General features: G+C 38.7%; 1 protein-coding gene and 1 long non-coding RNA gene across 3 annotated transcripts in view; one reads left to right on the top strand and one right to left on the bottom strand.

Moving 5' to 3' along the window:
• ADGRL2 (adhesion G protein-coupled receptor L2) overlaps nt 1–27,841 on the top strand; it is a 391,077-nt gene that overhangs the window by 43,719 nt on the left and 319,517 nt on the right. Inside the window, exon 2 of one of the 2 annotated variants that reach the window (XM_072041981.1) lies at nt 14,779–14,925. The exons of the other annotated variant lie outside the window; for it this stretch is intronic. The gene's annotated coding sequence lies outside the window, so the exon portion shown is untranslated. The remainder of the gene's footprint in view (nt 1–14,778; nt 14,926–27,841) is intronic. 2 annotated transcript variants of the gene reach the window in all.
• On the bottom strand, nt 18,559–21,982 carry LOC140003137 (uncharacterized). The gene is made up of 3 exons (XR_011811161.1): nt 21,848–21,982; nt 20,171–20,248; nt 18,559–19,945 (listed from the first exon to the last, which is right to left on the bottom strand). It is a non-coding gene; the product is annotated as an uncharacterized lncRNA (long non-coding RNA).

Genomic DNA, 27,841 nt, shown 5'->3' with positions numbered 1-27,841 from the left:
GCCGTTTTGCTAATAATGATACTATATTGCTAAAGTTATCAACAAAATTGTAGTTGCATCTTGCTTTATTGAGAGTTTAACTAATGAGACCAGAGTGTATCTGGATTCAGATTTCTGGCCCTGGTCAGTAAATGCATACTGCTACAGATACAACCAGGCTGCAGCTTTGTGTGATTTATTCCATGGCTATTTTAGCAGCAAGAAAATGAACACTGGATACCAGTTTTCTTTAATAAAAAAAAAAAAAAGCCATTATTAGTCCAGGATCTGGATAGTCTTCTTTTGTCATTACAGCCTCCAAAATGAGTATAGGCTGAATTCATGTACAATCTATCACATTATCCAAGGGCATTCTATGAATAGCTTCAAGCCAGTGCTAGCTTTGGTGAAGATATAAAGGCAGAATATCAAAGTCAGCAGTAACTTTCAATAATGTGTTCCAGGGTTAGCTAATGCAGATCAAAGTATTCATCTATGTGATATGTCAAGCCACAACAAATTATATTGTGGATCACATACGTGTATCTTCTTCTGCCAAAGTTAGATCCAACAGCAGAATAAGTGTTTGTAGATGTGTAAACAGAAAATAAGTTAGTGTCTCTATGGTAGAAGGGGTATTTCTTGGCAAGTGATTGAGTGTTTTTGTTTTTCATCTAACCTCTGATATTTTTTTCAGAAATAAAGAAATAGCAAACTTCTAGTCCAAATTAGATGTTCACTTTGCTTAACAATAAACATTATCCTGGCTTTCGATTTTTTCCTTGGAGGACCATTAATTTAGACTTCTTTTAATAATTCTGCTTTTTAAAAGTATGGCAATCTTTTCAATATAAATATTGGTCACACTTATTTAGCTCCTAGAGGTCTGCTGCCAGCTTCCTACATTTGGATAATAGAGATAAGAAAGGCTCTGAAGATGTTATGCTAATTACATGTAAAATCCAAAGTGTAGCATAGGTAATCAGATCTGAGAATGTGCACACACCTAAGAAATCCAGGGGGAAGAATATTCACTAGATAGGTGTGCTAACTATAGGGCTTTGTTGCTTTAATTTTGTACGTGAATGCATGTGAATGTACTACAGACGCTGATGTGCACATGCACACGCATTTACAATGTAAATACAACTTTTGTTTACCTTATCTCTTATTCCAAGCTGTCCTTCCATTGTTAGTGGCCATCCTTCAGAAACTGACAGGCCACTCATAAAAGCACTTGGTGGAGCTCTCCTGAAACCCGAGCTTAAATAATTTTCCTCAATTCTTTTAGTTCTTGTCTCTCTCCCATTGGAAATACAGGTCATATGTGCCAATTTTTAAACAAGAACTCTTGTATATATTTCATGAGTCATGGAAACACCTTCATTACCACAGCTGTAAGTCATCACTATCATTATCTCATAGGTTTATTTGAATAACTTCAGAGGTTCTGATATTCATTTTCTCAGCTGGACTAAGAGTTGATGCTAGTTCACTAAAGAAAGGCAAAGGCCTCTTCTGGAGGCTGTGGAACTTCTACAATTAGGGTACAAGAAATCACAAGGACCTCCATCAGCCATTAACTTCACCCTCCCTCCATCTCTTCATTTTCTGTACTCCATTTTGAGAGTTCTCTTTTTTGTTGTTGTTTGTTTGTTTGTTGTTTTTTTTGTTTGTTTGTTTTGTTTTTGTTTTGTTTTTAGCAAACCCGGGGAAAACTTATTTTGAAAACTTGCTGTTGTTCCTACCACCACAAAGGATAGGCCTCTGAGGAGAAGACAGTGGGCACACAAGCACCAATGCTGTTAGACCCCTTCCTTGCACGTGGCGAGAATCATGCTGACCTTGAGGAACATGGGGTGTTGATGTGCAGATGCTCACAAATCATAGGCATATCTGTTTCCAATCTCTACAAAAGCCCACACTTTTCTCATGTGACAGCTGATGTTGGGTAACCAGCAGCAGATACGCTGTCCTGGTTGATCCCTGTTCACAAATTAGTAATAGCCAAGGGAAATCTGGAAAGTACCAGGGGCACAGAATAAAGGTGAAAGTATCAGCTAGTCAGGGAAGATGCAGCACAACCAGTGCTAAGCACTCTGTTGAAAAGGAGAGGCAGGAAATATTTAGCTGTACAAATGCAGAGTTGGTTTTGTAGAGCTTACTTCATAAGGAGTAGGGATAAACAGCCCCTTGTGGTAAGGGTATAGGGAGATGGGTGCAAGTTAGAGGAGTATGTAAAGAGGGAAACAGAAAATGAAGGAGAACATAAACCACTACAGATAGAAAAGAAGGGTCAACAAACATTACCACTTTGAACAGCATTTACTTGGTCCTTTAGAGGATATCTTTAGAAGGAATCCTAAAAATGCAGAAACCTGGTAGCAAAGCTGTTGGTACCAAAAGGCCTGATACTGTCTGCTGCCGTATCTGACTTCAGTGCAGTAGGCACTGGGTAGGGGGAAATTTCAAGACTGTCTCATGTCAGCTTTCAGAAAATTATATGAAAAGTCTTCCAGATTGCTTCTGGCTGAAGAAGGAAATGCAACCTAGCTCCCTTTTGGTCACATAAGGTCTTGAAAATCTGCACAAAACATAGGCCCTGTCTGAACACAGGAATATTTTTAAATCCTTCATTTATGGTCCAGGAGAACTGGATTAATGAGCAGAGAGTACAGACAAGACAGGTTGTCATGACTTCGCAGAACTCTTCTGCTGAAGATGTCATAGTGGAAATTGCAAGAACTGGCCTGATCTAGGCTTTTTTATTTATATATTTTTGTGGGACTGATATGTACTACAGTATTAGCAGGAACATTTCCTAGCTATCTTACAGGAAAGAGGGACACCAGTTTAACAATAGTTTTCTACTGAACCCAGTTTTCCTAAACAGTTACAAGCAGCTTTAATGAAGCTGAACGGTGTGTGCATCCACACCCCTTTAAAATGGTCATATTTCAATTGAGCTTAGTTGGGCTGATGTGTAAGCAGAGTTAAAATTCTGCTTTCAAATAAGCATCAGACTAAAAACTCTGCAGAGATGCAACCTAAGTGTTTGTAAGCAGCCTGCAATGCTCCCAGCTTCACAGCAGAAGTCTATTCCAACCATAGTAATGTCACCGTATTTGCCTTGCTGGTGTTGGTTTGCTATTATCTGGGTGCAAGGACGTTGACGACTCAGTAAATTAACCCACTGGAATATGTTAATTTAAAGGAACATTAATTTTCCATGTTGGATTATTTGGAAACTGTAAAGTTAAAAAAAAAAAAAAAAAAGTTGCCAGAGCCAAACCCTTAATAAGGCAAACTCTCCTTGTGGGCAGTTAAGAATGTGTAGATAAGGTTTTACTAAACAGTGCAGGAGATGCTGAGGACTGCAGAGAAGCACAGCCCAAACCCCATATGTGCTGAAGGTAAATGATTAAATACTTCTCAGGCTGGTTGTATTTTTGTTTTTCTTTAGTTTTTGTCAGAGCAGAGCTGGCAATTAATTGCCCAAAATTTAGAAAAGCTTTCAAGACCACGGTATAGTATTAGATAATCTCAATAACCTTTCTGCTCAAGGTTAGTGGTTCACTGAGTTCTGTCTAGCAAGAGACATCAGTTTTTGCTTTATTATACCTTGGGATGCCTCCTTCCTTTAGCTGAGGTAATTTCATAGATGAAGTGCTGACCGCAGTTGGTGCACTGCAGTTTGTCTCCTGTTCAGGTCTGTAATATGTGGTGTCTCCGCTGCCTGTTGTTGTGGCCTTTTGCCTGCTTGTGCTCCTGTGAATCTGCTGAGGAGCAGCTTCAACAAAGCCCTTCTGCCCCTCGCTGACCGTGGCGGGAGGCTTTGCTGCCTTGGCAGCTGGCTGCGATCACGAGAGGCTGCCAAGGCTCTCCTGTGTCCTGCAGAGTCTTGAAATTCCCATCGGCAAAGGCGCACTCCGAACAGAATTATTCTCACTGCTGCAGGAAATGAACGGTGGCTGGAGTCTTGCCACCCTTTTGGTTATGCAAATCAGGAATTATGCAGAAGTGCTATTTTGAGTCTTGTTTTATTTTTGCTTAATCAGTTGTCAACATGTTTATACAGTTCAGTCACCGTCACTTGCCATTGTTTTGCACTGACTCTGCATTCGTGGTGGAGTTTATCATGGGGAAAGGCGGGTAAAGGGGCTGCTCTTCATAGAAGCAGCCGGGTGAGGCTTGCAGGCAGCAGCATTCCCCAGAGGCACAGGGAAACCACCTTCCTCACCAGGCACTGCAAGCCCCATGGGGCAGAGAAGAAAACAGAAATTGCCAACTCGCAAATCTCACCTATTAAATCCATGCCAAATCAGTCCCTTTTCATGCTGGCTGGTGCTAAGAGAGATTCCTGTCTTAATGAAAGTTGGAAGATCTAGAGCAACTTTATCTGTAATTGAGCTATTCTGAATTTGCTCCACCCTACGTCTGGTATTTGGTGCAGGGCTCCTGAGGCAGTCTCCCTCATGGTGGTAGGAGAGAAGGGGAAGAGAGCTTTAAGGTCCCTATTGCCAGGATGATGGGGAAGGTCAGTTTAACCTGGCTGTTGTGGCCAGGAAAGACTGAGACACTTGTTTAATTGGGAGCTACCTCCATTAGGCAGGCATAGAATATAAAGCTATCATCCTTAGTGGGAAATGACTGAAGCTAGCAGTGTTGACCCACTTGTTCTCATTAGGATGGATCCCATTGCGGCTCAAGGCATACACTGGCATAGGAAGCTATAATTCATATTTCATCACACTAGCTCTTGTAAATATGATGTAGAAATCAATAAGTTGATTTTAAGTTGTGTTCCAGTTCTCAGGTTATTAAGAAGTTCCTCAAATCATACTTTGTACAGATCTTACTGTGTATTCTGCCACATCACCTCTAATTGTGTGCTGCATCTTAAAAAGCCACTCGCTTCCTTTCTTAAATTATAGAAACTCTGAAAGAAAAGATTACTTAATTCTCAAATCACCATGAATCATGACAGCTGTGGTAGCTCACAGAGGCAAATTACTAGTGTGTGCTTTTCTATTTTTTTTAACTAGGTAGCTACTGTACCTATAACACGCAAGTACCTTCAAGCAATGTGTAAATGATGCATTAAGCACCTATTAAACATCGGTTCCCCACCAAAGAATAGCTATATATTTATACCTGTTAAAACTGAGGCTTACGGAATATACAGCACAATATTCCCATCTCTCAGCTAAAGAAAAAAATAATATCATAGAACTGGTGGCAGGTAGGAAAAGCAGTTTGTTCTCACAAATGAGAAGAGCTGTAAACATTGATTAATCTTCATGTAAATTCCTTTTGCCACAACACTGCTGACAGGTTATTATCCTCTCAAATGCCTGTCTCTTTAGCCATACTGCCTTACAACTTTGTCATACTCTATTAAGTAAACCGTGCATGGCTTGGAAAGGAGAACAATGGAGACTTGGGTGTTGCAGTTTGGGTGTTGGCAAATTAATATGACACCTCTTGTCTATTACAGGCAAGAGTAGTACTAAATCAGTTCATCAGCATAGGTCTCAGCAGTGTTGTTTTGGCTGGGTTTACCATGGCTGATGAGACACGAAACTAAACTAACAGTTGCCCAGCTCCTTGCATGATTGTTAAGCCTGGTATCTTGGCCACATTCCATTCTGGGTCATTATGTTGTCCTTTCTGCTGTTCCCCTGTAGTCTCAGCGGGATTAATTCTTTTCTACTTCCTCTTCTGGAACTTGCTATGTGGTGCTGCTGGCACTCTTCACTGGCATCCCAGAGGCTGAATGCATGTCATTGGTAGATGGATGTGAAGGAGTAATCTCCATCTAAAGCCTGTAAAGCACATTATCTAAAAAGATGAAAGGATATTAAATAAGGGAAGGGCTATCACTGTTACCCAATTACAAATAGAAAGTAGTTCCTATTATCGTCATCTTGAGGTTGACACCTGATGTTTAAGGAAAGGAAAGTCTTTTGAGTTGGTTTTGGTTTCCATGTTCTCCCATTTATATTACATCTGAAAGAAAATATTGACGGTATTGCTTTTATCCAGTCACTACTGACCAATAATGCATTTATCCCATTGTGGTATCTCCAAGGTAACATCTTGCCAGCTAGAGATGAAATTTGTTGGGTTAAATTTCCTCTAAGCAAATGACATTGCTCATCCAGAACGCACATGGCAAGAAAGCTACAGTCCTTCCACCACTGAGGAAGGATGCCACCCTGAGTTCTTGATAATGAGAGTCTGTGTGCATGAAACAGAGATGCATTCATGAACCAGTCTTCCCAAGTTACCGTGGTCTTAAAAGTCATCAAACAATACTAAGTTTTCTCTACTGTACATAGCATATGAGAAGTGGAAGGTAAAATATAAATTAATCCAAATACAGCTATGCCAAGTATTTTATGCATATTTACAGAATATTTCTTTTCTGTAAACAAATATTTAACATTATCTAAAAGCCCTTTAGCTTTCAACATTGTCCAATGCTTTTGTTCATTGTTCTATTATTATTATTATTAAGCAACCTCTGTTCCATATTTTCATAAACTTCTTGCTAATACAGTGCAATAATAGTCTTTGTCCTTTAGCTGAAGGTGTGGGACTAAGTGTTGCTTGGAGAAAAACAAATGAAGTGAACATGCTGACCTCATTACAAAATAAGTAGTTGCCAAACAAATATTTCTAGCTTCTTCCTTAGAAACAATCTGATAAGAAACAGACAAGTATGGCTTCTGGTCAGCCTGTAAACACTTTGCATAAGTACATGTGTAATTAAAGACAAAAAGTTTTTCCTTTTCCCACAGTCAATTTTAATTATGATAGCCTTCTCCAATGTCTGTAGATTTCTTTTGGAGGCCACGGGTTGTTTCTAATGTTTCGAGAAGATAATAGCAGAACTGAGATCCTCTGATCTCAAATGAGATGTATGATTTTTTTATTTTTTTTATCACAGGCCACATTCTATTTTAGATTGAAATCCAAATAGCTGACCTTAAGAGATGGTACTGCCAAAAACCTTAATACTGTTACTTCCCCTTCTAATTCAAAAAAAAAAAAAAAAAATCTTTCTGTTGAGTCATTTCTTCCTTAAGAGGTACCAGAAACTTGCAGTAGTTAATACTTGGCAAAGTAAATTAATATGGGGGGCTAGGGTGAAGGTGTGCAACTCAAACATTGAAATGTTAAACACAGTTGAATCTGGTTTTACTTTTCTTTGGTAAATCTATAAAAATTAATACAATTCTCTTTTAATTAAAATGCTTGCAGAAACTTAGCATATAAGATATTTAGTTTGGAAGGAACCTTAGCATGTACAAATGTTGAGATAATATGATGTTTGGGCATTGATGTATGAAAACATTACTGAGCTGACTTTTTTAGGACTTGTTTTTTTCTTCTATAAAATGGAAAACATACTAGTTGTCAAGTGATTCTATCGCCTATGACAACTTAATATCTAACTAGAAAAACAAAGGAACAAGTAGTGAAGCAGTGGACAAAATCATGATTATAACATGTTTAGAATGGTAAAGGAAAAAAAAAAAACTATCTAGACTTACATGTAATTCTTTATAAAATCCTACTATGTATGTTTACTAATGTGCTTGCATTAGTGTTGGGGAATTTTCCGAGTTGGTGTTCTACAAAAAATCAAAAATATTTCACAGAACAGTCTCTAACATGTATATTACTTAGTAAAGCTTCAGTGTGTTTTGAAATCTGGGTGAAGAATTCAGTTTGGTGAAGTCTCTAGAAAGGTTTTACAAGGATCTATGGTTGATTTCTAGTCATGGATTTCATTCTGCTCTCCAGAGGAAAGAATAGTACCACAGTCTATGAAGTGATTAATATATATGTATTGGAAATTTTCATGAATATTACTATCGTCAGAAGAATTACAGGACCTAAGAACTTCAAGCAAAGGCAGAAAATGAAACTTGGATGATGTTAAAACTGACAGATCTGGTAAAAATACAATGCAGTGTAAGACTATTAAAAGGTTCAACAAATATTCTCATGTTAGTGAAAAGTGAGGAAGACTTGAGAGTGCAGTAAGGAATGATGGGTTTCTGTCTGCCCACATATGGGCGTCAGTGTAGCAGGGCTGTGAAGTGGGCAGTGGCTCTGTTACAGCTACAGAACTGTTTAATCAACACAGCAAATACATTGGCAAATGAGAAGGTGTCTGAAGAGGAATTTGGGCATGCTAAGAGATAATTTGCTCTGTCACAGATAGATCAAGCCTATGCACTGTAGGCTGCCTTGCCTGCCAGATCCTCCTGGTCTATTCTTTGAGGATTCACAGGAAAGAAAGGGGAAAAACTAGGCTGGGCTGATAGCCTGTGCCACTGTGGCATGTGCTTCCCACACCCCGCTCCAATATTGTGTAGGATCTGATGCTATTGCAAAAATGAATGCATACTTCCATGAACAAAATGTACATAGGAGGAGATCCTGCTAAGTGATATACATGTATGTGATTCTGGTCACAGGGTAGCAGTTGGTATTTGTGTCACATCACGTGACTAGTGAGCGCCTAGATGCTCTCACAGCTGACACATATGATAGGGACATGTTTGTGTCCTAGCTTGCAACAGGCAATCCAGGTCTTGGGTGATTTTCTTACAGATAGGATTTTGCAACCTTGATTCGTCTGCTGGAATTAAGCATTTAAGCCCCTTACTTAGAAGCAAAACTATTTCCATACCTGTGGCAATTTTCTTCTGCTCTTATCCAATAGTTTCAGTTATTTCACTCCCTAAATGAGATATTAAGTTCTCTTCTTTGAATTGCTGTCAGAGGTATGAACCTTGAGAGGTTAGAGCAAGTGTCGTTTTTGCTGTCTCAGCTAACTTGTCACAGATAAATCTGCTAAGCCTGCCCACTTGTGAAGCTGGGAAGTACCTACTTCCAAAATGCTCATATCACTTAATGGCTAGCAAAACTTGTAAGATACCAAAATTCTTGTAAGAAAAGCAGCCACCAGAGTTACCAAAGTTGCTCTGGACAAAAGTGTTGGGTGTGTACTGGAAAGACATTTTCTTGCATCAAGATTGGGGGATTCAGAGCTCAGTCGTTGTCAATAAGGAAAATTTAGAAATCCTTAGGTTATCAGGTTGCTTCAGCTTCTTCTGAAGGAACTTCATGGATTGCCTTGACTAGAAGCCTTGAAAACTCCCAAATTCATGGGTGGGCTCACTGCTGGCTGCCATGTGCAAGAAAATACTTCTGGCATCTATGGAGCTGTGCTGTCTAACCTGCAAATACTTCCACACTTGAGGTACTCTAAGCTAGGGAACACCTGAACAGATTTTAAAAGCCATACTTTTGAACAAGGTTAATTAAAACAGAACTTAAACTGTTCTTTAGCACATCTTTCATGGTAGAATTGGCTATGTAAAATCCTTAGGATGCCAAGCAACAGCAGAAAGGAGAAGAGGGTCTGTTTTCTTCTGCAGTCGTTGTTTACAAACACTAGCAAACGTAAGTGCCTCTTGCACCACAACTATCCATTTGAAACCACTACTCACACACAAAAGCAAAGAAGTATTTCATAAATACAGTTCTACCTTTTGGAAGCAACCAGAGGGACTCTGGCTAGAACAATTTTGTAAACCTACTTCCTCGGCTTTTCGTTGTTAATGCCAGTTGCTAAGTGGCACTAAGTGGATTATTTGGGTTTTTATCAGTCTGAAAGAAAACAATGAGATGGCAACCCAAAGATTCCTATAAACATAGCATGAACTTCTGAAGGATCCAGCTTCTGGCCCCTAGTTGTTCATGTGTATATGTGCATGAAGGATGAAGTTTAAAAGAAAAAAACAGGGCAGGGACATACTTACAAAATGCAAGGAAAATGGCCAACGTTTTGTATAATCTATTTCTGGAAATATAAAATTGATAGAGAGTTTGTATGTGGTTATTCTGTTTAGCTTTTAAGGGATAACAGCACATAGAAATGAAGTGATATTTTTAAGGATCTCTTCAGGACTACAAAACCTTAAAAGATAAGGAGAATACTACTTTACAGTAACTACCCTGCAGTTGGAGCTGGAGTTGTGGGGGAACAAAAAGCCTCCTGTCTCAGTGAGTCTCCTACTAGACAGAGACCATGCATCAGCTTCTGTTATGTCCTACAAGCCTACAAACTCTGCCTTTATCTCCCTTTTCCTGTTTCAAAATGTAAGTGAATCAAAAAATTCATTTTTCATTTCAATAATAAACTGTTTTAGAAACACTGGCCCAAAGTCTCATAATCAGATTTGGGGACATGTTGGTATAAAAAAAATATTTCAAGTATTTATGATTTATTTTCGTGTGATCCCAATTTCATTAGAGTTCTTTAGATAAGAAGATAGGCTAAATTGTTTTCATCCACCAGAGTTTGTGAACATAGTGTTGATGCAGCTAGTTTTGACTGGGAAGTCTTTATTTGGAATAATTATGCATTCTGTTCAGAACCTCGCTGATGGGAAGCAAAGTGTTTCTCTTCTTCATTTGCAGTACTTAAGTGAAGAGCCAGATGGGTCCAGTAGCTAGAGCTATAAAAGAAGCTTTCCTATGCCTTTAGTTGGAAGTTCAATACTGTTGCATCCCTAATAGCACCTGCTTCTGTTTGAACTCGGGTTATGAAAGATGAACTGCATTAAATGGTAAATCATTAAATATCAGCTGAGTAAAAGCACTGTGGTGTGTTGGCCTGCCTAAACCACCAGTGTCTCCTCACATGCAAAGAGTTGCTCTTTACAATAATGCAGTGAAATACTGACAGAAGGGCCAGTGCTCAAGCCATACAAAAAACCTCAAATAGCATTTTTAGGGTTTCAGCCAGTGCGTGACTGATGATCAGCATATACCCAGCTGAAGAACTGATGATACAGTGTTTTGTTAAAATTTCCAACAACTGTGCAATGTTTCAATAGACCTGTATCTAATCAAATATGTTGAAGTTGCTAATTCTGTTCTTGTTCATCTTTTTTCTTTTTACATGATTGTCCTGCATAAAAATCTGTTTAAATCATAGCTGCCTAATAGCTCACTTTTCTCGTGAATCCTGCCTTTATGTAGGATGTGAAGATCACAAACAGGAAAAACATATGGTATTTGAAAATCACATCAAATCAGGAAGGATGCTGATGGCCTGAATAAAATTGTTCCAAACTAGACCTTTATTTGTCTGCAAGAATTAGTTTCTATAAAATGTCAGAACAAATTAGTACTGGAAAGATCCCTATTGTGTTTATTCTCACAGTGCTGAAACAGATCAACTGTGGCTTGTGAATCTTTGTGGCATGATTTATTTTTTTTTTTGCTCAGCTTTGCTGTTTTGTGTTTGCAGTGTGCTACTGCTTTTTCTAGTGTTCATGCTGTCAGTACTTCATTTTGCATTGTTATAAACTCAAGAATGGTATAACAAGTAACTATTACCATACAGCTCTCAGCTCAGACTTCTATATCCTCATCTATACTAAAAGCTAACTAAAACATGAAATGCCTGCTCTCTAAATTAAGGATGCTGAAATGAGGCATGGTCATGTACATATGAAAGGGATCACTTACCCTGTTTACAAGGAAAATTGTATTATGAGGTGACTTATGGCTAGAATTTATACAAAAACTTTCAATGTTATGCTGTTATTTGTATGAAGTGTGTAACAGGTTCTTCCTGGGTTTTGAACTTGGATTGCAACTATAACCACTAGTAATGTTCCACTCATTAATATAATTCCATGGAACAGTGTGGGATAAACAGATGGGATGGGACATGCTGCATGAAACAGTTATGTTATCCAGACTTACAGATACGCGGATGCACTGCAGACTTCTCCATAGCTTCAGTTTACAAGTTACAGAAGAGGAGTTCAAAATCCTTCTATATTTACTTCCATAGTCTTCTGCTCTTTCCTGATGTAAGATACTGGGCTCTGAAACTAGTACAAAAGAGCCTCTAAAGACAAAAGCCAATGCTGCAAAAACTACTTTTTTCCTTCACTCCTTGTCACTGCATTCAGTAGCTAATATACACAAAATGGTAAAAATAAAAAATATGAGGTTATGACCAGAGAACATACCTTTCTGGAACACGAGGTAAATACTATTTAAGGGATGTGAGCCTGTGATAAATGCATATATTGTGTATTTTTTGATACTGAGGGAGGCATCAGAAGCATGCTGTCTTAAAGGCAGAAATTCCAGGGAATTGCTGTCTGCACTCTTGGCGTGGGTGCAGAGCGAAAATAGGATCCAGAGGGCTTCTAAGCAGCAAGAAAGAAGATTAACCCTCTGGTATATGGTATCAGCATTAGTCTTTCATTTCTAATGCTCAGCCATACGGTTATATATGTGGCTGTGCTTAGCTTGAACCATGTATGTTCCTGCTGCTCTCTGAGGTCCAAAGGCTATTAACCGATTAGTGCAGATTAGTTGGCTACCTCTAACTGTCCACTGATCTAGCAAAGATGTTGTCTGACTGTGCAGCCTCAGAATAAATAGAATAATAGGCACTGCTAAGTTAAAATGTTAGTATTAGATTTTCTTAGTTGCCTGCTGTCTCTAGCGGTACAATTTGGGGATGTTTAATAAATGAAGCTTTCATACAGGCAAACTGTGTAGTTCATGTTGAAAATAAGTGGCCACGATCCTATTGATCACTTAAAGGCTCAGGTATAGACTGAGTGCTCCTTTCCCTTACTATCTTACAGCAGAAGGGTAACAAAGGAATACAGTATGAAAACTGATTGAATTTGGGCTACTTCCAGTCATCATCTATAAGCCTGACAGTGAGAAGACAGATCTGGAGGTCCTTTGATTAATTTAAAATCTATAAGCAGTTACATCAGCCAGTTATATTATTCGGTAGCCATATATGGCCAGTGTTAGTAGATAAATTAACTCATTTGAGGAAATTAGCTTCTCTTAAGATTATTTTAAGAGAGATTAATCACTTGAATAACTTTATACCGGACATCATCTACTGACGAACTGTGAAAACTAAGTCCTACTTCTGACTGTACCCTCACATTGTCATGGCATCCTTCAGCTATTACTTCCAGTGTTAATCTAAGTTTAGGATTGAAGAATTAGTCCATGCTTACATTAGTTACTCTTTCATCACATTAGAAGGTGTGGCTTGCTACTGAAGTACTTGGTTAAATATCTCCTGGCTGTTCAGCAGGGACTGTTGACAAAGTGATGTACCTCTTGTGTTTTTCTTCTGTCACTATTGGGGTTTAAATAATACTAAAAAATAGGTTTCATAATGAAGGGCATCATCAAGTTTGTGTAATCAAACATATCAACTATGCTGAACATCCCGTGTTTAGAATGGGATGTGCTAGAAACAGTATGGGAAAAATGTAACCAGCCCTCCTTGGTCAGGACAAAATACAAGCCATTCCCAGGAAGTCTTTTGTAATCCCTGTGATTAAGCACATGAATTTAACCACCTATTCTGTCTTCGTCTCTTACCTCTCATTTTTTGTATCAGTAGCCACAGTGAATGGGATTGAACCTTGGGTACCACAAAATATAGTCACCTATCTGGGATACATTTAGGTATTGTCACAGTTTCTCCATACCAAAAAATTATATTAGATGATAATATTACAAATCTGTTGTGTTTTTGTTTTTAAAGCAATCTTTTCTTCCATCCCACAAGCTACCGTTGCTTCCAATTTGACTTTATCAAAAATGCAATGAGTAAGCTTTAAAAACTTAAGATAGAACACTAAGCAGCATTTACTATCTGAAAAGATCGAAGATACTGGATATCTTTTAGCTGTTTTTCTTTCTTTTTAGAGAAGTTGTGCTAATCAATTTCTTTTCAAAGCACTCCAGTTCCTAGCAGTTTCCTAAAACTGGAAAGAAATTGCTGCTCTTTGTAAGCTAAATCAATCTCTGAAGAGCCTTATAAGAATAAAATAGCTTAAGGATGAAACAGCAGTAAGAAAGGAGATCCATCTACCAATTTATCAGTCTATCTATTTTCTAGCCATATCTATCTATAATGGTTAAAAGTTTTAAAGGACACTAAATTTAAGTATTTTATATTGCTTTTCATAAGGGCAGTTCAATTTATCTCTATTCCTTTGGAAAGATTAATATTGTCACTGCACGTTGTAGGCTTGTGTTGGCTAAAAGGAGTCAGGGGCATGACAGCATTTATAGAAGGCATGAGCTCAAATGTCAGTAGAGCATCCAAAAATGGATGAAGCATCATCCAGCCACTGCCATCTGTTGAGTGTTTCATGACAGCTGTATCTCCTGACCAGAGCTGGTGCAGATAATCATGAAAGGCACAGAGGAAGCATACAGCAGTTGTACAGAGATAGGGGAGGGGGAAATTCCACCTTTCACATTGTTTTTAATTGTACCATAATGATTTTTTAACAGACACCATGGTATGTAGCTTAGACTGAGAGCTGATTTAAAGCAAACAATAAACCACAGTGCAGCTGAAAAGCAATTGAAAATTCCTCTGCAAGAAGGTTTTGTCCAGGCTAAGTATTTAATAGTGTTTTTCCCAGAAACTTTGCCCTAAAGATACTCCTGCCATAATAAAAAATAATAAAACTGCTTTGACTGTTGTACATCTACAAGACTATCAAAGCATATATTCTTGTTAATGACTAACTAATGTGAATGTGGGGTTTTAAAACATTCTTTCCCTTAAAGAGGAGAGAATTTTTGGCTGTCAAATTTGAAGTACTAACCCTATAAGCAGAATTTAAGCTTTATACCAGCTAAAACATTAAATGACTGTGGAATAAATCATTCTAGTTTTTCTATTGTTTTTTCTAGTGTATGGATCTACCATCTCACCCAAGGCATACAAAAATGACATCTGACTTTTGTTTCTGATACAACCTCTCGTAAGCTGGGGAGCCTTCTATATGAACTGGCAACCTGGACAAGTCATGAAATCAATGGCAAAGGCAGTAGCAAAGGGTAGGTGTCATTGCGAAGCAAAGTCTTTGATGTGAAAGCCTTATCTTATCCTCTTATCTAACCCTTGCCTTCCCATAGCTATGTCTCATATTGTTCTGTCACTTCAGTATGTCAGGGTTTCTGTTATTACAGCTCTAGGTTATCCAGCAGATGTTGCTGTAAACTGGTACAGCATGAACAATGGAAGCTTAGTTCATCCTTTCCATAATGCTAATAAACCATACTGCTTGGGAAATAGAATTGCTTAAAGACACGTCACTTAGACCTAAAGTTAGGGGCCGAGACGTTTGTATAAGTTCAAGTAACTTTATAGGAAAATTTAGATAACTTCAGCTCCTAGCTTGGATAAAATGATAGGAATTCATCTTTGTTAAATCATGAGTATAAAACCCCTACACTTAAAAGCAAATCGAGTCCCAGTGTAATGAATACAAAGATATGCCTGAGTATACAGATAGTTTGAGATTCATGAATAAACTCAATGATTTGCTGGTACGGTTGAGTCTCAACAGAATTATTTGTCTTTTGTATGAGCAGAGGAAGTTATAACTGCTGCTGTGTAACTCAAAGGGGTCCTCAACATCTCTGAAGAAATGATCCCTCCCAAAACCAGATAACAGTTGCCCATGTAATCTTTCCAAAACCAAAACTGTCGTGAGGGTGTACAAGCCAAAGGTCACTTGCAGGTCTGTTTCCTCTTTTATCAATTGCAGCAAGAAAGAAGGATCTAGAATGACTAATATCCTTTAGGGCAGCGTTGTTTGTTATTTTTACATCCATTCAAACATTAATAAGATGGGAAAATGAATAGTTAATAATGGTATGAGCAGGGGTGCCAAAGGCCGTGATGTGCCTTAGTAATGCATTGCGTTACATATCTGAACTGCTCTGGTAGTTCAAATACGTTGCACAATATTAACTTTTCTGCCAGCAAACCTGTTACTGTTTGAGCTAAGAAGTGAGTAGGAGTAGATTCTGAGATGTATGATTCCATAGTGTTGGGTTACACTTATGGAAAAAATAAAATTTCATATATGTATAAAATGTACATTAAAGCAGAACAGGTTTAAAATACCACTTCAGCTTTTAGGTCAGTGGGAGGCTCTCGTTTACTGCTACATTAGCTTTTACAAAATTGTTTGGCATTTATATATTCTTGTTTTACAAGTTTACTCTGAAAGAAGCTAGTGAAACAAAACATAAGTCTTCCCTCCCCCTGAAAGTCACTTTTATGTTTCTCCTTTTTTAACATGGCAAAGTGGTTGTAAAACATACTCTTGATTCTTAAATAAAACAGCATGAAAGTAGGATAGGTATGGGAAGTGGGCCCCTTTCTCAAGGTTTTATAGACTGCACAGGACCTCAGACAGGAACACTGATGCTAAATGTATATACTTTTTAAGGGTTTGTACAGGGCTCTTCATATTGCTAAGAGATAGAAGAGAAGAGAGCAGATACTTCTGTGAAACTGTTATGGAGAAATTGTTCTTAAGATAGCAAAATTAAGTTCAGTTTAATAAAATTTACTAGGAAATTGGTAATTTCAGAATAGCTGTTCAGATTCCTGTGAAAAATGAACAAGGGACTGGATTGCCACTATGAGAATAGGACAGACCATATAATTCGACATCTGGGATCCAGGAAGACCCCCAGTTGTGGGTACTATTGAAATTCAAAACCAAAGAAGTGTGTGAGGGGGAACCCTGAAATAGCAGCAATTGTGATGCCTGCCTTGTTTATGATTAAGGCTGATTAAAAATGCAAAAGCCGCATTTCATTGTAAAGAACAGTGAACTGGAAGACAAGGAAGAAAAGGCTTTAGGATTCAATTTTGTAATTTTTAAATCCTAGGATTAAGTGTGGAAAGGAGTAGAACTGCAGCATTTGGGGGGTTGGATTTTTGTTTAAGGCTGCAATTGTGTGCTCTTTTTTCCAAGGTAAGCGAATGTTAAGTACACTGAGATACTATTGCTCCGTGCTTCCATGCTAATAAGGCGTGCTTCCCACAGCGTGTGACAGAAAGGATGAATACCATGCGGTGCTAATGGTTAATTTGTAGTGGCATGTGTGTTCCTTGAATGTTTGTGAAGTTTCAGGATTCACTATCACACAATTGAGTCACTCCTTTTTCTTTTTTATTCTTCTTTTTTTTTTTTTTTTTTTTTAAAGATATAGTGATATGTAATGAGATGAAGCAGTGCTGACAAGGTTTTTGAAAGATGCATTGTCCTCCACAGCCTATTCACTTTATTATAATAATAATGCTCCTTAAATTTGTTAATTTCTCACGATTTGGGGAATAGAATGAATCCTCATCAAATAATTTCTGTGTTGACCACAGTTTAAAATGTTAACTACTGTGGAATCTGTCACAGATAGTGTCTAACCACAGTGATGCTAATCTATGTCACGGATTTGAAACTTCTCTGAGAAGCACATATTTAGACTTACTGCTGAGTGAACATGACTGCTAGGATTACAGAGGCTGTGGACAGTGAAGAAAAGCAGTAATGCTCCTGACTAGAAAGTAAACAATAGGGTGATTGTCTGCTTACACTTTGGGGCTAAACAGCCCAACTGCTGAGAAGCTCTAGGTGAAAAACTGCTATCAGCAAGGAGTCTTGATGTTTTCTTCGTGGAGCTAAAGGTTGTCAAGGATTCAGCTGAACCACCCCAGTGAGTATACAGGAAGCAAAACAGGATATTCTTGTACAGGCCCTGTTTTGTGTAATTATGCAACACTTGAACTTGTGCATGTATTCCAGAATGGGTAACGCACCTCTGAAAGGAACAGGGAGCCATCACAGCAACTAGTGAGTGAAACATTCTTATGAAGAGTGCTCTTGATTGAAATCAGTGTGTTTACATTTTCAGTTATCTTCAGTAAGGATTGCTCCACCCTTAGTGCACCCTCAAAATTAGGAAATTATTTTCACCCAGCTTCATTTCCTGTGTTTGTTTCTTTTAACAAGCAATCTAAATAATTTCATCTGTCTCTTAAAAAGATACAATAATGGAAATGATATCTTCATCAAATATCCTTAGATATTTCTCAGGAATACACTCGATTTGATGAAACATAGACAAATTCTGTGGGAGGCAGCTGACGATCTTGCTCCATTTTAACAGAGGCCCCTCTTGCATGGCAACTGAGAACTTGGACTGGAGAGCCTGAATACTCAGAACATCGCATTGTACACACCAGGCTTTTGGGGCCCTCTGGGTTCCTGAGTGTAACACTAGGAGCCAGAAAACATGGAAGCTGTGTCTGTGTGTGTGCATAAGCGCACACATGTGTATCTACATAAATATACTATGTGCATAAGTAGTATACTGTTTTCATTTAAATGATCTGTTTCAATTACAGTCCTTTTGTTCTGTTTCTGTAAATAAAAACACATGCTAACATTTGAATAATCTGTAATAGTCTGAATCCTGCCATGTCCTGTTTGTACCATAGATAGTAATGAGACTTCTCTTGTAAGAATCCAGTTTGAATATTGGAAATTAAGTTCTCTTTTCAGCAGTACTTTTATGCAAAGTAACAAGCATCCTTTTGTGGTCTGTGCACAAGCACGGATTTTTCCACCCCATTAAAAGAACATTCAAAAAGAAATCTGCCCCTCCCAGAAATGGAACAAAAACAGATCCTTTATTTAAATAATGATAGTAATGTTATGAAAACAGGGAAAGCCTAATTGATCTGTATATACCAACCCAAATGCTACTGTGAGGAGAAGCTGATGAAGCAGTAAATGTCAACCAGGTTGCAGAAGTGTAAATTACGACAGAAAATGGCAATCCGCTTTTAATTTTTCTGTTCCTGGTCTTCAGTCCAGATGATGCACGATAGTGTTATAAATGAAGTCTCAACTCAATCTGAATTTAGTAATATTGATACTTATAGAAGGTATAAAAGGCAAGTAAACAGTGCTGGGTGTGCGGGGAGTCTACGCTCCACCAATACACACACACGAACATCAAACATTCTAAATATACAGAACATTGCTTCTACATACTAAACCCGAGTATGCCTATACAATCAGGAAAGGTAACAAACAATCCTTTAAGTTCCATGACTTAACAGTCTCCATTTTCCATTCCTTTTCTTGATTACAAACAAGTCTCCATTTTCCATTCCTTTTGAACAATATGTCTTGCTTTAAATTGTCAAGCAACTCGGTCTTCAGGCCTTATGTATCCCGTTCTTCCCGGATCAAAGAAAAGCATATCCATCTCCTTTTCAAGGCCAATAGGGCCTGGGTCAAAAGGCACGTTCAGGTCACCAGGGGGCGTAACAGCAAAGGCCTTCGATGGCAGTAGCGGGGGGGGGGGGGGAGGCAATGGCGTAGCAGTCGGATCAGTAAAGGAGCCCGAAGTTCCCTCACTGTCTGGCAAACCCCACGTTTCTGACTGTGGTCCCAAATGGCTCTTTAAGGCCTCAGAGACTGCTCGCCAGGTGCCGAGCAATCCCACTGCAACCTTGTTGTTTTTAGTAGCAGAGTCCCACACCTTGACCTCAATTTGGTCCCATGTTTCAGGATCATTAACTGTCTGGCTGTTAATAAGGAGAATAAGCTGTAAGTTTACCAGGGCAGTCTTCGTTTCTAAGGACGTATGATTCCCCATAACGCCCGGCTGCTTAGCGGCGAGGGGCAGTTGTGTGCGCGGGTCTGCTTCTCTCAGCTTGAGCTTCTTCCCAGCTCCGGTGCGCCTGTTTCCAGCGACTTTCTGTAAGAGATTCTCTGAGCAGTTTGCTGAGTTTGGCCAAACCTCTTCATGAGGCAATCAATGTGCCTGTTCCCGTCCTGGTCTCCATTCTGCCAGCCTGTTCCTTTTAATTCCTTCTTTCTGCTTCTTTATTGATGACGTAACTTCATCGTGTTGTCTTTTTTTATCTTGAGGGCAGGCTCCCCTCTTATACCCTTCTCTCCACAGCAGTTCTTTTCAAAACAACTTTTCATTGGTCAAACAACTTTCCATAAAACAGCAACAGCAAACACCCAGAAACTTCCATGCCCTGGAGAACAAGAAACCGAGACTGCATGGAGTCTCCTGAATCACCCGTCTTTGCTCCCTCTAAACTCTTTCATATTCCTGATGGCCTCATCGTTAAGAGTCTAATGTTATCTCAACCACGGGGCTTTCCAACTCCCATGGCCACACTCTCAAATCTCCCCCTTCTTTATTAATATCAACCATTTTCTCGACACGAATTACCACTCCATATATAACAATAGCCTACCTTGATCTGTGCTCAGTGCAGTGTCTATCCATGGTGTGGAAGTCAGAGGGAGACGCAGCATTAGTTTTCGCTTTCTGCCTGTTAACAGTTTGCATACAGGGTTATAACCTACCTTTGCATAACTTTTACTAATTTGAGGAGAATGGCATTTTATTTAATGTGTGCATATAATAAAAATAAATGAATAATAGGAGACTGAGCAGAACAAGCACAAAACACTAATATCTGTCTTTCCTGCAGTTCCAGAGAGATTTTAAGGGTGAGATTTCATGGAACTATAAAGGAGCCTCACCCATTTGTCCTCACTGTTTGGCGAGGGGGGCGGGGGAGGGGGGGGGGGTGCTTGTTTGTTTTAAAGAACAAATAAACCCGTAGTTCAGAGTGGAATATTTTCACTGGGGTGTCAGACAAGTGCCAGTTTCAGCACAAGAGGAGAAATAAGACCACATGGCCGGGAACAAAGCAGGGGAGTGAGGCTGCTTCCCCAATCAGCAGTGGCAAGCTGTCAAACTGGCTCAACTGTTGTGTGAAATCTCAAGCTAAAAGAGGATTTAGGCAAGATTTTATTTATTTATTTATTTATTTTACTTTGCTTTTAGCTTTAAAAGTAACAATTTTCTTAAATTGAGAAAACAGAACAACTTAATATTTTGCAGATCCTTCAGTAAAGGTATGCATAAACAGTCTTTGTTGGTTTTGGTAATAGACACAGCTATTTTTATTGAATTTTTACTTTTCTTTGTAATATGCTTTTTGTGTAATTTTTCTCTTCTATCTTTGTCCTTTCTGTACTCTCCTCTTTTTCAGATTTTCTTCTCAATCACTTCTATCCATGATTAGCTTCTATCCATGATTAAATTCAGGCAATTGCTTCATATTTGCATATACCCCTGCACTTTTGCTATAGTCATCAACTCTCAGTATCTGTAGTATTTGAGCATTTGATATTTTGTTGGTGTTCTTGCTAATGGATTCATGTTATTTCATTACTATTTCACTGAGTCCTTGACTTCTTGCTTATTTGATATTTTCTAAGGAAAAGATAGCTCAAAAATTCTTAGGTTATATGACCCAAGGAAGAAAGAAACGAAAAATTACAAAAGCTTTTGTTGTTGTTGGACTTTTAAAGTACAGTCTTGTGATTCTAAGAAGTCTGGTACACCATTTTTCAGTGCTCAGGATGGTGGTGTAGGTTTCTGCAGTGCATTACTTTAAGTTTGGGGCTTCAAATATGAATGAGCATACAGGGTGGTAGGTTGAAGGGACACTGACCCTGCTAAATTTACTGTAGAGGCATAACAGGAAGCCTTCTGAATAAAATTTAATTTATTTTCAATGAAGCACATCAGTCAGAGATGGAGCACAAACTTCACTGCAACCTCTACTTTTTTAAAACTATATACTTGACGAAGCTTATCCTCCCTGACTCCCAAAGTTAACTGGAAGAAGTACCCCTATTCATATCCAACTCTTAAATTCATTGTTGCATCTTGGGGTGCCTATTCGCCCCTAATTTCACTCCTATATCAGCAACCTTCCCTTGAGCATTACTGCTGCAGGTTCCCACCAGTAGGTGTGGTGGACAAAGTACTTTCAAAAGGTTAATCAGCAGCATTCATTAATAACTAGGTAACAGTATCCAGCCTCCGGGCTACCGGTTGTTGGCAAATCGCTTACCTGGTGCAAACCTTGTAGTTTTTGTTTAACTGGTTGAGTGCCTTGTTGCCAGGCTTCGTGCCGGAGGAGGAGTTTGGCAGGACTGCGGGGGTTGGTTGTGCAATACCATTCATTGAACAGCTTTGCTGCTGGCACCGTGGGGACTTCCTCAGGCTTCATCTGTCTGCTCTGAACCCGCTTGCTGGAATTGGATATTTTAAGCAAGCGCAGAACAGCCTTCCTTAGGATACTGATTAGCTCTTGGAGTGCTTCTACTTGTGCTGGTGTCCAGCCTTGCTAGACTGAAATACAGGAAATCGTACTTGATTGTTGATAGTCTTTTGATACTTTCCAGTTGCTGCCTTTCATGCGATCAGAAAAGATGGATAAACTCTCCTACAACTCACTGAGAGACACGTAGAAAGATCAGCATACAAAGGTGTACATATATATGTATACGTTAAAAAAAATCTATAGCATACACTTTTGCAGCAACACAATAAGTCTCCATTTTAAGTACTACTGTCACATACGTAGTGGTTGGTGACGCAACATGAAGACAAAGTAAAGAAGACTTTTGCATCAGGCTAATCACTGGATAGGCTGAATAAAGTTCTCAGCCTGGGTTAATGGCTGAGATCATGTCCTATTACATTGCTGACTAATATACTTTTCAGACAGAAGTTTGTACTGTAGGCTTGGCCTCAGGTTTTACCATTTTAATATCTCTGTCAAAAAGGTGCCAGTATTTCATACATCTTTATATATTCACTGCATTTTATAGGGTAGACAAAGGTAGACAAAACATTAATTTTCTAGCTGAATTCTATATTAAGAAGGAAAACAAACAACAAAAAATCACAAACTTCCTGTCTTTGTTTAGAAGCCAACAAACTGCCTCAACAACAAAGTTTTGTTGTTGTTGTTGTTGTTTGTTTGTTTGTTTTCAGGGCATATAATTATAAAAATATTTGAATTACTTCTTACAATTTTTAGCCTCAGTGTATCAGACCAATATTTGTCAAACAGGCTCATGGCTTACTCCAAGTGATTTTAGCTACTCCAATGGGGCTATTTATGGTGTGAATTATTACTCAGCGTGAGTAAAGAGATCAGAATTAAGCCCAGATACAGTCAGAAGGAAAGAGTGTTTTGTCCAATTTTCTATGATAGATCTGCCCTGCTGCTAACTCCCTGGTCTTTCATTTAGTTTCTTTTTAGAGACTTTTGTTAAGACTTGCAAGGAGTCCTGAGAGGACAATTGAGCTTTTATGGTGTGTTTTTGTTTTGTTTTGTTTTTGTTTTTCAGAAGCAGAGGAAAACAATCAAGTTGCTGGTTTTCTGGTAGTGTTGATTTATTTTCTGTTCATCCTGCAAATATTCTTTCTGAAATTTACTTTAAAAAAAATAATAATCAGTTGGGCTTTGAGGGGGAGCTTCCAAGTTAATCTACAAATAACACAGCATAATGATCAGACCTTACAGCAGAGAGAGTTATAGCATCTGTTTTATAGGACAGTGTTTCCATCTGAGAATGTCCCCATTCAGAAAGGCTTAGTAATTAAAGAAATCCAAAATTTTTCACAAGATGCTACAAAAATGAAACAAACCATTTTAGGCTATGAAGTTAGTGGGCCATTTGCTGGTCTCCTTGCTGCAAAATGACCTTTCTGACTACCTGATGGCTTGCCCTGGAGAGGCCTTGGGCTCCAGCCAGCACTCCAGGCCAAGGCCCCTTGCTACAGCTGGCTGAGCCTCTGGGTTAGAACCTAGGCCCAGCATCCCGCAGGTTAGGGCCTTCCAAACCCACCCTGCTCCCAGAGAAAGCCCCAGGGAATAGTTCATCTTGTCAGGAGCTCTCTTACTCTCTTGCCTGCTTTAGTGCTTGCAGTAAGCAGCTACAGCAAACCAGGGGATCTGTGTGTGCACTCTAAGATGGCCAAAAAAATTGATGGCCTTTGGAGTCAATGGGACTAAGTTTGCTCAGGAGCATGCCCTTAGTTAGCATCCTGCAACAAAAAGGCCTGGAGTTTAGTAAGGAAATGCTCTCAGGGATTTATAGTATTGATGACTGTAACCAAGCCTGGCAGCCCTTGGATCTTACAGCTCTCTCTGGACCTAATCAAAGGCCATTGACGTAAACTAAAACATTTGACTTCAGAGAACTGTGGATCAAACTCTGCATCTACACTGACTGAATTTGCACTCCCCTCAGACACAACCTCACTTTAAATTCTTTTCTTCTGACAGGCCTGTAGCCTCGTTCCTCTCTCTTAAGCTGGGAGGGCATTTCACTGCTCTCTGTGATGCCCAGAAGTGACTTTTCACTTCTCATGGTGCAGTTTCACATCATACCCAATTCAGTGTAACTGCTGGCTGACACCAGAAGTCCCATCCCTGTTTACCTTATGTCAGGTTCAGATACTATATGATCTTAGCAGCATAATTAGACATAAAATTAGCCTAATCCCCCCCTTTCTCTCAGAAAGGAGCCACCGTCCTTTTAGCAGTTTACCACATTTGCTGCGCATCAGTGGGTGTGACTCTGTGCCCTGAAAGTCTCAAATTATGCCAGGGGCATTATATAAAAGCAAAGTAAATTTGGATTAAAGAAGAGAACCCAGACAGAGAAAACATTAAGAATTCAAATGAAAATGATATGAAAAATATAACCAGTATACAGGACCTCATCCTGAAGTATTAATTAGACACTGATCCAAAGAGAATGGTTATAATGGATATTGAGTGTGAAAACTATACTTAATGTGCGTTATTATATGTGATTCTCCTCTTTATTTTTTATTCTCTTTCAGCCCAGTTAGCTGTCAGTCAACCTTTAGCATCTTGTTGAAAGGAACTTGTTCTTGTTTTTCAGCCAAGTGTTCCTGGGCCACTGCAAATACAATGTCATAGCAAACAGGGGAATCTCTCTCCATTTTTTTCTTCTTTGTCCTGCAGACCTTGGTGTTTTCTTTCAAGCCCAGTTGTTAAGGCTTTGTTAACAGGCTGTCTTTTACCACCATCTTTTGCCCAGGTATTATCAATAAATAACTTCAGATTTACATGATTAGCGTATTTTTTCTTCACTTCAGATAAACTCATTTTAATATCTTCTAATTTAGATGGAGTAAATGTCATCTATTCACTTATTACTCCCATTTCAAAATATATCCTTAACCCTTTTACTCTGTGTATACATGTTTTAAAAATAAAAACTCCTAAAAAGACTGTAATATCTATCATTAGCTTCCAACTTCCAGCACTTTCAACATTTCTTCCTACCACTGTTGAAAGTCTAAGCAAATGACTTAAGTTTGCCTTGACACTGTAATGAGTAATTCATCATGTGTCTTCTCTTCTCATTGGTTCGAAAATTAAAGATTTGTCTTTAGCTATAAAATGTGTGACATATCTCTCTGACAGGTAAAGTTCATATTACATTCAAGATAATCCAGTGTTTCAGAGCTCAGGTTTTGGGATTTCATGAGTCTGGAAGCAGACTTGCATATAAAAGTTCATAGTAATTGAACCTTTTACTGATGCTCAGTGGAGACAGTATTCTTTATTTTTATAGGCTAGTTTACAGTTTTGATTTCTTTATTTTGGAAATATGTTAGAACTTCAAATTGCTCAGAAAAATTAGGTTACAGAACAAACATTAGAATAGTTATTAATTAAAGTTGGGTTGAAACAATTTCAAATATAGAGCTCACGAGAATCCTTACTGAAAAACGTTTGAAGTTCTGCATTCTCTCAGTAAAATATCTTACGCTTGCTGGATAGCTTACAACTGATCACATTTAATCTACATCAGAGCAGAACAGGCAACCACAAGAAACTAAGTCCTGTAGGTATAGTCACAGAGCAAAAGGAACTGCTAGTGCCTTCATGAAAAGATTCACAGGTGACTGAGAGATAACTGCAGTTTCTAAAATCATCGAGAATCAAGAGGGCTTTTTTTATTTGTCATATCTTTTTCACTTTGTACCTTCTATTTCAACTGGGACAAGTCCTCCAACTTTCATCAGGGATGCTAGAGGTTTAGACTGTATACTGTAACTTATTATTCAAGTAAATAGAAAAGTATATTGGAATGTTTTTTTCTGGTTAATTGGTTGGAAGAAGATAAGGTCTTTGCCACTCTGTTCCTTTGGAAAATTACAGCTATGTGAATTCTGTGCATTCATGGCTGTGAAATTGTCAAGTTGATGGTGAAAATATGTAATATGAAGTGCAAATGGGTACCAAATCTTCATGACAGCAGCACTTTTCATCACTCTTCCTTGAGAGTTAGTTATTTCTTTGTCTTTAGAAAGTAAATCTACTATAAGTAAGGATTTGCTAGCAATATACTGTTTATAAATTGCATTAGGTGGACTTAGGAGATCAGAAAATCTCCACCTGGAGTATAAAGCTGGGGAAGATGTAAAAAGATTTCCTTCACTATCTTTATATGGCTGCTTCTGGAAATTGGTATATCAATATAATAATCCCATTGCTTCCACCTCTCAGCTAGGACCTCCACAAAGGAAGAAGTCCAGGGAAATAAGTAGGACTAGAAACAGGGTGAAAAATATATAGTTTGTAGAGGGTCTTTTTTATCTTTCTTTTCCATTGCAGTGCTTAACAACTCCGCCCATAAGTGTGGAAGTACAGGGATATCTTTAAACAAAAGTGAATGTTCCCCAAAGACTGAATTTTGTCTGTATCATCCCCAAAGAAAATTGTGTAGAGCTGACTTCAGACATAAGTACAATAGGCCCAGCAACACCTTCACCATTTGGCTCCAGACTGGGATTTGATTCTATTAACTTTGTGTTGTCCTAAGCTATCTGTCCAAGTCCCTAGTCTTTCTCTCTCCCCTTTTTCCCCTTTATGTCTTTCTTCCTATAAGTGAATCAATGGTGTTGAAGAGGAGAAACAAGAAGGTGGGGAGGAGAGGACCTCTGTGCTTCTCAGGAGGAAAATGTTTATGAAGGGGAAAGAAATGGAGGAAAATACTGCATACTTTAAGGGGATTGAGAAAGATCTGCTATCCCTAAAATGAAGACAGGGGAGACACCTCTCTGTGTAGTCTCCTTGTATTTCCCTAGAACACCTTTAAGCACTCTGGCACAGTTACGCCATGTGCACACACTGACCTTTCCAAGGTAGCAGCACCTCAAGAATCCCAGTGGTCCCACCATGTCAAGACAACCCAGTTGAGTTTTGTCTGCCTCACTGAGGAAAAACTTGATGTGGGGGCTCCCACGTCACATGCAGAGTGGGCCAAAACATGCAGTCTCATCACACCTCAAACACTTCTAACCCAGTACAAGGACTTTACCGGCCTAGGTTTAGTTTTAAATTCTGCCAAAGACAGCATGAAAACTCTGTCAGAATAAAGCATACCCAATAGGCTATACTGAGTACAGCTACTTTCACACTATTTTGTTTTTTCAAATCTTTGAAAGGCTTCTTATGAGCTCAAAGCAGGACAAGATGTTTTAAAACCTATTGCTGCAAATAGGATTTTTTCTGTCTTCCCATCAGTTCTAATTGCATGGCTTCTCAAAATCAGTGCTTTCCTTCTCAGAAGCCATGTTAGTTGCTAAAGACATGGAAACTAATCATCCCAAATAGCTGCTTCTGTTGCTGGAAGACTCATGGATTCACTTGCTGTGAGTTTCGCTTGATTCCATATATCCTTTGCTGGGAAAAAAAGTAGGGAAAGAAGGTATCTTGCATGCTAAAAGCTTCTTCATATCCCCTTATTTAAAGTGACATGGAATAAGCGTTTTGCCTTTATTTTGCCATTTGCCTTTATTGGAAAGAAAAATTTAATCTAGAAGATTTACAAGTTGCCTTGATTTTTACTGGAAAGCATTCTGAGGCCTCATTCTGGGAGTGTAAATTTCACTCTTAAGTGAAGCTGAGAGCACATTATGAGCTTTCTCAGGGCGTTTTGCTCTCCTTACCTGATTCCACTGGGTCTTTTGAATCCAAATATTGCATTCATACATTCATAGCTTCCAA

Source organism: Anas platyrhynchos, chromosome 8 (assembly GCF_047663525.1).
Source record: "Anas platyrhynchos isolate ZD024472 breed Pekin duck chromosome 8, IASCAAS_PekinDuck_T2T, whole genome shotgun sequence".
Lineage (NCBI taxonomy): Eukaryota > Metazoa > Chordata > Aves > Anseriformes > Anatidae > Anas > Anas platyrhynchos.
Note: the sequence above shows the minus strand (reverse complement) of the source record. Positions and strands in the feature narration are given on the sequence as shown.